The sequence below is a fragment of the Vidua chalybeata genome, chromosome 3 (genome assembly GCF_026979565.1).
Source record: "Vidua chalybeata isolate OUT-0048 chromosome 3, bVidCha1 merged haplotype, whole genome shotgun sequence".
In the NCBI taxonomy this organism is placed as follows: domain Eukaryota; kingdom Metazoa; phylum Chordata; class Aves; order Passeriformes; family Viduidae; genus Vidua; species Vidua chalybeata.
The window spans coordinates 31,357,021-31,366,268 of NC_071532.1; the positions used below are offsets into that span (position 1 = coordinate 31,357,021).

Sequence of the window (9,248 nt, forward strand, 5' to 3'; positions counted from 1 at the left end):
GCGGAGGCCCGGCCCCTCGGCCCCGCCCCGCCCGCGGCCCGGGCTTGGCGCGGGGCCTCCGCCGCGGGGGAAGGGAGGGGCCGCACCGCCCCTCGGCGGCCTACTCCCGCTCGGAGCCCGGCGCGGCGGAGCCCAACAAAGCGGGGGCGGCTCGGCCCCGCCACCTCCGGTGCCCCAAGAGAAGGGCCCGCGCCGCCCGTCCGCTGGGAGCGAGGCCCGAGCGCGGCCGCAGCCATCGGCCGGAGCGCTTCCCGCCCGGAAAGCCGCCAAGGAAAAGCTAGGGGGTGGGGGGAGGGGAGGTGGCAGTACCCGGGCCCGTACGCGCCGCCATTCCCGTTACCTGGAGCCCGCCCGCGCCGGGCCGGGCCGGAGGCGGTTCCGCGGAGCGGGGGGAGCGGGGCCCGAGCGCGCGCCGCTCTCCGCTGAGGGGAACAACCGCCCCGCCGAGCGACGGTTACGGCCGCGCGCACGGCCCCGCCCCCTCTCCCGCCCGCCAAGCGCGCCCATTGGCCGGGACGCGCCGTTTGAATCGCGGGGTGGCCGCGCGCCATTGGCTGCACGGGAGATGGCGCGGTCCGCCCTCCCCGCCCCGGGGCGCGCGCCCGGCCCCGCCCCGCCCCCGCGTGAGGGGATGGGGGGAAAGGGGCGCGCTTGCCTCCCCCCCCCCCGCTCCTCACGGGGAATGATGGCGGGAGGGGAGGGAGAGCGGGGCGGAAAGGCCGCTGTCGTGGTGATGGGGGCAGGCTCAGACCGCCTGCGCCACCCAGGCCCCGCCGCCCGCGTAAACAAAACGGAGGGTTTTGTTTACGGAGCACTCGCGGCGCCGGAGGCGGCGAGACCGCGAGTACTCCTACCCTGTCCGAACAACAGCCTGTGTTCCTTCCAAGCCTGCACCTCCAGCATTCAACAATGACAAAATGTGGTAAAAAATGCAGAAAACAACATCCCTTCTCTCTCAAAAAAGAAAAATTTAAAAGGCCTTAAAGGCGGAGGTGGCGAGGCAGCGACTGCTCGTACACTGACGGAGCAACCGGCTGTGCTCCCTCCAGCCCTGCACCTCAAGCACGCGACAAAGCCAAAATATGGTAAAAATACGGTAATAAAAGTGCAGTAAAAAAACAGCCACTCTCTCCAAAAGGAAAATAAAAAAGGGGCTACAAAACAGCAGTGTGCAGTGTAGTTCGAGGTGGTTTTGGGGCAACTTTTCCAGAAAGGCCATTCGAGTTCCTGGTCAGATTTTGAAATCAGGAAGTCTAAGCAATACTTGAGCAGGCAGAAACAAAATGTGTTGTGAAAAAGTTAACAAATCGTCCTTAACAATGAGGTTTACTGTTCAAATTAGTTGTTTCCAGTGCTGGGATCTTAAAAGTGGTGAAGTGTTAAGAGTGAAATACCGAGTGTTTGTGTCCACACAACTTTTATGGACCTCACAAATTTTCTAAATTTGGCTAACAAGTGATGCTCTGTCCTAATAAATCTTCCTAAATGAAGGGAAATTCCCTAAAGACAAGACCACCATTGTCCTGTACAGAAAACTGCCAGTGCCGTGCAGACACAGCAAAATCTTAGATTAAAAAAAAGAACCCTGAAACAACAGCAACATCATGAAATAAAAAATGGGAAGAAATCCCAGACCAAAAAAACATAGCCAAAAAGAACTGACATAAACAGGCCCCACAGTACTCATGAGCTTAACTTGTCTGAGACACAATTGTTATATTTGGGGGGTTGTTTTTGCTGTTGCTGGTTTGCTTGTTTATTTCTATTGGGGTTTAAGTTTCTAGCTATAATTTTTGAATTAAGAGTATGTCAAGCTTTTTTGCTCTAAGTGATTGCAGGAAATGGGAATTCCTGAGTGAATTATAAAAAATGGATATATTTTACTATTCATGCTGCTTATCTTATCCTTGATTTTTTTTAATTTTCTCAAGCAATTCTTTTTAAATTCCGTTTGTATCTCCCCTATTTTTGTACCACAGAGGTCCAGTTTAGTTTGTCAAGCATTCATTGCGTTTTTCACTACATGATGCAGTAAAAGATGTCTACAGGAGTTTAAAAGTTACTCAGTCAAACCAGAGCCACATGTAAGCATAAATTGTAATAAATGCAGTCAGAATAAATTTGGTTTTTAGTTGTGTTAAGGCATTCAACTTTATCTAAGAGACATTTGATAATATACTACAGAAAAGAGTGCAAGTGAAGCTTGATTTCTGGCTTCAGATAATGAATATTTTGGTTTTAGCTAACATTTCTACTTTATTTACTATTACAGAGTCCACAACTGTAATGTTAAGAACTGTTTTCAGCAATTCAGTCTAAATTACAGCAGATATTACTTGGAATGAGCCTGCTTCATTTTGTTGGCAGGAGAGGCCTACAATTAATATGTTTAAATATGAAGGGTTTCAGTTGAAGTCTCCTTTAGAGAATAAACTTGCCTTCAGAGAAATGGTTTGGGTTTGGGATTGTATACTCAACTTGGATTAGAAAGCTCTTGGGCCACTACAGACTGTTTATTTCAATTCTGCCAGTGATAATTGCGATACACTTGAGAGATTATTTCAGAAATATTTATGGGACAACCATAGAATGGGACAAATGTGAAATCCAATCAGCATCACGACCACCAAAATGATCTCCTGCAAGTCAGGTCTGAAGTTTGCCAAGATCTAATAAAGCATCCTAATCCCACAATGTAAAACTAAGAAAATAATTCCCTAGGCTTTCATTTTAATGAAAATCCCAGAATCATCAAGGTTGGAAGAGATCTTCAATGTCCCTTAGTCCGGCCATCACTCCAGCACCACCATAATCACCTGTAACCCCTAAAAAGTTGCAAAAACCTAAAGCTGCCAACACGAGAGGGTTGAGAAACATTCTGATAAATGGCTTTAGCAGAGGCTACTGGGGTGGGTGGGGTAATAAGCTTCTGTTTCCTCTCCTGATTAGGCCTTTGCTAAGAAAACACCCATAAGACTCAATAGTGTGGTGGGTTTTATAGTCTGTTAAACAACCCGTGTATTCATATATATTGATCTATGTATATATATATGTGTGTGTGTATGTTCTATGTGTATATGCCATATATACAAATTAATGTGTATATATATATATATGTATCATTTCTCCTTCTGTCTAGTATCATATTGAAAATATATCTACTTTTTGCAAGAGTGGAGGAAAATTCCTGGCTGGCAGCTGTGTTCCTGATATGAAGCCAAGCACTTACCTGCTGCAGCCAAGCTGGTGATGAAGATCACATGCACTGTGTCACATCACAAAACATAACTGGAAGGGAAGGCAGACTGAATTCTGCAAGTGGACAAAACCCATCTTCTCTCTGCTTCTCAAACGCTGAAAAGCTGATGATCCACTTCTTAAAGGTATTGTGAGGGTGCTCAGGCATTTTGGGGATTTCTATTAGTATATGTAATTTCCTTCCTATTTTTTTCAGTGGTAGAATGCTTCTTATTTAAGGAGCAGGAGATCTGGGATTAGCCTCTGAATGTTACCTAACTAAATCAATAAAGGTTTTGTTTGCACAGACCTCAATAAGGCAGGGATTCCACCCTTGACCATGGAAAAAGTTTCTCATTATATATTCATTTATGATGTAGTGAATTGGAACTACAACCCACCTATAAAGGAGCAGCCTGCTAACAAACACTGCTGCTCTGGGCAAATTAAGTTGAACACTTGCATTCTGGGAAGTTGTGCAAAATGTTTATCTTTACAAACAGCTTTAAAAAAATACTCAAGGCTATCAACCATGCTGGGCTCAGCAATAAGAAGAGGGACACAGATACATGCAAACTGACTCCAGTTCTCTAAACAGGAGAAGGAGAAAAAAAGCACATTGAAACACTGATCTCCACAACAGTGCAACAAATTTCCTTTCTGTATTGTATGTGAATTTATAAAGAAGACTCATTATTGACTGAGGGAAGTTGATGCAATTCTCCAAGAAATGGGTCTTGAGATAAGAGTTTTGGGTACTGTGTCTTCTACTGGGCTGCTTACCTTGCCATTTTTGCAGCACGGCTGTTAAATTACTCCAGCAGAAAGCCCTCAGGACAGTCAAGTTTCTGAAGGCTTATGGAAAACACAGACTACAGGATTTCCAAGCATTGGTAATACAGACCCATTTCTACGTAGCAAAGTTATGTCCTTGAAAGAGTTGTAAATGTTTAAACAGAAAGTGGCTTTCATTCTAGAGAAAGAGAGAAAACTTAAAGTTTAAATGGCTTATTCTGAATAAAAGTAAAGCCATGTTCATCCCCTGGGTACTCGCTGCCTCAGAAGCGGTTTCCGAGAAGTCTTCAGGCTTTTAAACCTGTATTCTTAGTCTTCAGAAAGAGGTTACAGAGCAGAGTGACTTCTGCAGGGATCTCCACAGGATGGGAGGGACAGAACTTACCTTTTCCTGGTTCCCGTGTGACAACCTGCCCTGCATGAAGGGAGAAACTTGGCCTCAATCCCCACTTCTGGCACATTAGCTATGTTACATCCCTAAACATGAAGGCACTCTGGTACCTGAGGAAAAAGAAACAAATGAAACACGTGGCAAATGCAAAACAGACAGAGCCCAAAGGCTTTGAAATGTCAACACAAACAAGTACACATGTATATATGTGCATGTGTATGTGTATATAATACACATTAATATATATGATATAGATAAAGAATGAAAACAACATCGACTTTCCAGCCTTATTTTTGCAAGCAATGCATGATTTTTATGCTCATGGCTGTCACTGTACGCAATTTCCTCCAGTAAGAGGAAACTAACATTTCTAATTTATTTATTTGCAAGACAGGCTGAAGAGGCTGCTGGTCCAGGGTGGACAGGCATTGGAGCCATGGGACACAGCCAGGCAGGGATCAGCAGTGATGCTGCTGACTGGGCCAGTGGCAAATGAGGCCCTGCATCAAGGCACAGTATTGCACCCACCTCCAGTTTTCTAAATTGTGTTAAAAATTCACTGCAATATGGGGGAATATTTAAGGAAAATAACTAGGGTAAATTTGGACACATATTTGTAACAAATATGTATAACACTGGGATATGTAAAATAGATGATAATTCTTACCAGGGTACAGACACCAAAGATATGATTTTATTTAACATGGCATTCATATTCTGTTTCTTGTATTTGGTGCTACTGCTACCCTCCCACCTCTCATCTTATTCTAGAAAAAAAAAATCTAATTACTCCAAACATGCAGGCCTAAACCAGAAGTGATAAATGAAGTAATCAGCTCGATGCATCTAGAAAAAACTATGAGCTCATATATTTTGTTTTAGGAGCTGGTATCACTGCATATCTACTCTCAATAAAATTTACTTCTTCTCTGATTAAACCTGCTCAACTAGTCCTGTTTATAATTTTTTAAAACACAGTAATTTAAATATTAATTAACTCTTTGAACTTAAACATCTATATTTCTAATAACATGTTAAGAAATAGATTCATGTACTTAATGTATCCACTGCGGTTTATGAAGATGCAGGGTTTAAACTGATTCAGATGTGGTGTTTACTTTTTAGAAGAGATTTCTAAAAACCAAACTAGCATACGTGCATCAAGTTCAGCATTTCCAGAAGTATTGGTAATAAGTGTTAGAGAAGGGCTTCAATATATGTGTGATCTTTGTTCATTGTTTAACATTTAAAATCCTTGTTTCAAAAAATGTTCACATAGATTTAGTTCTGGTAGAAGCAATTTCAGTAAATTAATCAAGATGCTTCAGGGCAGAATTTACATCTACAAGCCTACACCTCCCTCATCTCCACAAATCTCTCTTATGTTCCTACATTTTACAGTCTGTATGCTCTGGCCATGGCTTTGTATGTGGACCATTTATAGCACAACGACAAATTTGTGTCCAGGTTCTTGGTGAAGCACTGAGCATCCAACAGCTGGAACAGAATTGCTGAAAGACGCTGTCAATGTGAAAAGTTCCTGTGAGCCAGAACCTGGAGACAGATAAGCAGCAAAGACAGATACTTCGGAGTCTTCTCTTTTTCTCTCTCCCCCGTTTCTCTCCAGTGTTCCCATTTACCCAGGACAAGCTCAGCCCAAAACATGAGTTATGGCAAGCAGAGCCTAATGGCAGACCTCTCATTTAATTAAAGGAGAAAGGATAGTTAGGAAGATTCCTAACCTAAACTATACTAAAAACCAAATTCATAATGAATTCTGGTACTAGGCAGACTGCCAGTTTTCAGACACTTCTATGCTTAATTTTAACTGCAGAGCCATCCCTGATATTATTGCAATAGTTGTCTGTTCCCACCATGAATACCTCTGAATACCTCTTTTTGAGTTTCACAAACCAGTCACAGGCCTTCCCAAGGGTCAGTGTTCTGGAAAAAAAAAAAGTGACTTGGATATTAAAAAAAAAAAAAAAAAATTCTGTTAGGACCCATTCCCACACAATGTTTGTTTGTTCAGCACACAAAAGGAAACTGCACTTTGTTCTCCAAGAAAGCTGGCTGTGTGCAGACATCATTACACTGACTGAGAGTCCCAGTAGGGCAATTCAGATGGCTCACAGGATATTTTTCCCAATCTGTGCAAAGCTGACCAGTCCACCAGTCCCAGAAAGCTTTGATGAGGTTTTTGAGGCCAAAATGAGACCACTGTGCACATACCTCATCTGGCATTTTCACGAGCAGTAGGTGTCAGGATGCTGGTTTAAGATTCAGTGTTGTTAAATACAGTGTTAAAAGCAAAAAGCAAAACCTTAGGTACCTGATACTGAACTGTATGAAATTGTTTCATGTGAGGTAGGATGGTCACACTGCTGGAGCAAGCCCTTATTTTGCTAGCCAGAAATGCACCTTAGTGATAACCTGACCTAAGCACACTCCCCTGCACAAAAACAAAGACACTTCCTGTTTGCATTTATGCCAACAGGCAATGTGACTCACTCCCTTCACTTTTAAATTGTGCTTTCCCTTCAAAATGGCTCTGGCTGACCTGGTGTGGATGGATCCCTCCTGCTGCAACAGCCACGCCCATGGTGGTACCCAAGTCCACCTGCTGGAACACCCGTGGATCTTAACTGTGCATAACATTGTGCTGCACCGGAGTTATTTACCCTTTTTCTCACTTGTTTAATGAAGAAAAATCCACTGTTGTGTGGCTCAGAGGTTATTGCTGTAAAGCACTGGTGTTTACTTGTCTTACACGGCCCTGGTGAAGGCACATGGCAGGAGGGCCTCGTGGTGCAAAGGCGATTGGGCAAGCAGGGCTGAAAACCGCACTGCAATTGAAAGGTCACCTGGCTCACTTAGTTACTTCTCTGCTCCCTTCCTCTCTGCTATATATAATGACATTTCTCAGAGCACATTTCCCCCAGTTACAACCTCTGCCGGCATTGCACCAGCCATGGGTGAAGCTGTGGTGGCTGCAAAGCTGTTTCCTGGACTGCCTGAGTTCAGGCTCTGTGGAGGTGCAGCAGCCACTCCATCTTCACCTGCCACTTTGGCACTGAGACACTACGTGAGCTTTCACCTGACGGAGGGAGAAAAAGATACAATCCAGGCAGAATTATGGAGCAGCTCCTGATGGCCAAAAAAGCCAGGGCTGCTAAAGAGAAATCAGGAGATCATCACTGCATCCTCAAGCTTTGCTTCAAAGCTGGGGTTTTACAGCATTTTTGAGTCTGAAGGAGAGTTGGGGGGAGGGGGGCGGGGGCATGTTCTGTGTCACTTGGATTGAAAATCCGTTTTTCAGAAGCACCATAATATTCAGACCACTAAAGCCAGTTTGTAGATAGCTACTGATCCAGCATCTCTCACAGTTCCCCCTTTCCCCTGCAGCACTCACTTCAAAATGGTCTATTTCATAGATTAACAAAATCTGGGGAGGCTTCTCCCATTCCTTCAAAGGAAAACCTCAGGGAGAGTCCTTTCTGTAAATCCTTTCTTGCCTACATATTTACATTTCAGTGAAGGAACTGTGCAGGTCACCCAAACTGCAAATTTGGCCTGTGATGCTGCTGCTCTGCTGTTCACTTGAATCCCAGTTTTGCTTTCAAGTTCAAAATTAAATGCTTTTCTCTTCCTGCACACAGCAGCCAAACGCTCCGTGAGCCTTCTGAGACGCTGCACGTTTCCTTCGCTGGGAGAGGGGAATTTCCTCTTTTCAAAGCATCAAATCCCTCTCCGCACCACAGTCTATATCTGGTTACTGTATACGACCTCCCAGAAAACTGAAAAAAATGTGAAATACGACTTGTTTGGCCACTTTGTATGTATTCAGTTGCTTTGCCCATTAGTCTAAGTCTAAACTTTCCTTTCCTTGCAGAGGTGGGGATAAGGACTTAAAATCACCACTTTTAAGACCAAATGGAGCCCAGTTTCTGCTTTGCTTCATGCTTCCCAGGTGTCCGTAAGTCAGCACCAAAAATTTCCACTGACTTCCCTTTGCAAAATGAGAGCTCTGCTAGTCTTTAGTGACTTATGCCTACTCATCCTCTTTCTTCTGCCTTATTTTTATTAGCATGGTAGAGCTGTTATGGCTTTGCCATAGCTTTTCATGTGCAGAGTGTCACAGCTCCCAAGGGGCAAGGAAGAAATGGAGTCATACACTGGAGAGAAGTTGTCTGTAACTCAATAGTTAAAACAAATCAGAGCTTACAGGCTTATGAACATGCAAGAAACTGATTATAAATGCATAAGAAATCTGTAACTGCACATTTATCTCATTATATAGACTATATATTGTAAATAATCCACAATATATTACTGCTGTAGAATTCATAACTACACCGTTATGCAGAATTACATGATTTATAATATAAAACTCCCATGTGTTATGTATATATGTGGGTGTGTGCAATACAAACACTTTATAAATTTTATAATACAAAATTATTTATATGGTAAAGATAGCTTATGAGCCTTCTCTGAAATTCCTGAAAGTACTTTCTACTTGAAAACTGCTCAGCCCTCTTAACATCTAGTTTATAGTTTCAGCACATTCAATGTGTAAGAAGTTGCCTGTAAGTGTTTCCAGAAGCCATGTGTTTGAGCCTTATTGTTTTCTTTCTCAGACAGGAAAAGTATTGTATCCCTGGCATCCTGAGCAGCTGCTCCAGGGAGGGGTGGATACAGTCAAGATACAGTCTTTAGCCATGCTGCCCTGTCACAGCAATTTCTTCTAAGCTCCTGCAAATTATTCCATTTGAGAACATGGCACAGTGCAAATGTGAAACAAAACATGAAAAGAAAGGAGGTA

At 43.6% G+C, this 9,248-nt stretch overlaps 2 long non-coding RNA genes across 2 annotated transcripts; both read left to right on the forward strand.

The window, feature by feature from the left end:
* Positions 1–717: 717 nt before the first annotated feature.
* On the forward strand, positions 718–3,229 carry LOC128785434 (uncharacterized). The gene is made up of 3 exons (XR_008429873.1): positions 718–1,085; positions 1,980–2,084; positions 3,140–3,229. It is a non-coding gene; the product is annotated as an uncharacterized LOC128785434 (long non-coding RNA).
* Positions 3,230–3,234: 5 nt separating this feature from the next.
* LOC128785433 (uncharacterized) lies at positions 3,235–9,248 on the forward strand. Its single transcript, XR_008429872.1, has 3 exons — positions 3,235–3,383; positions 8,316–8,399; positions 9,064–9,248. It is a non-coding gene; the product is annotated as an uncharacterized LOC128785433 (long non-coding RNA).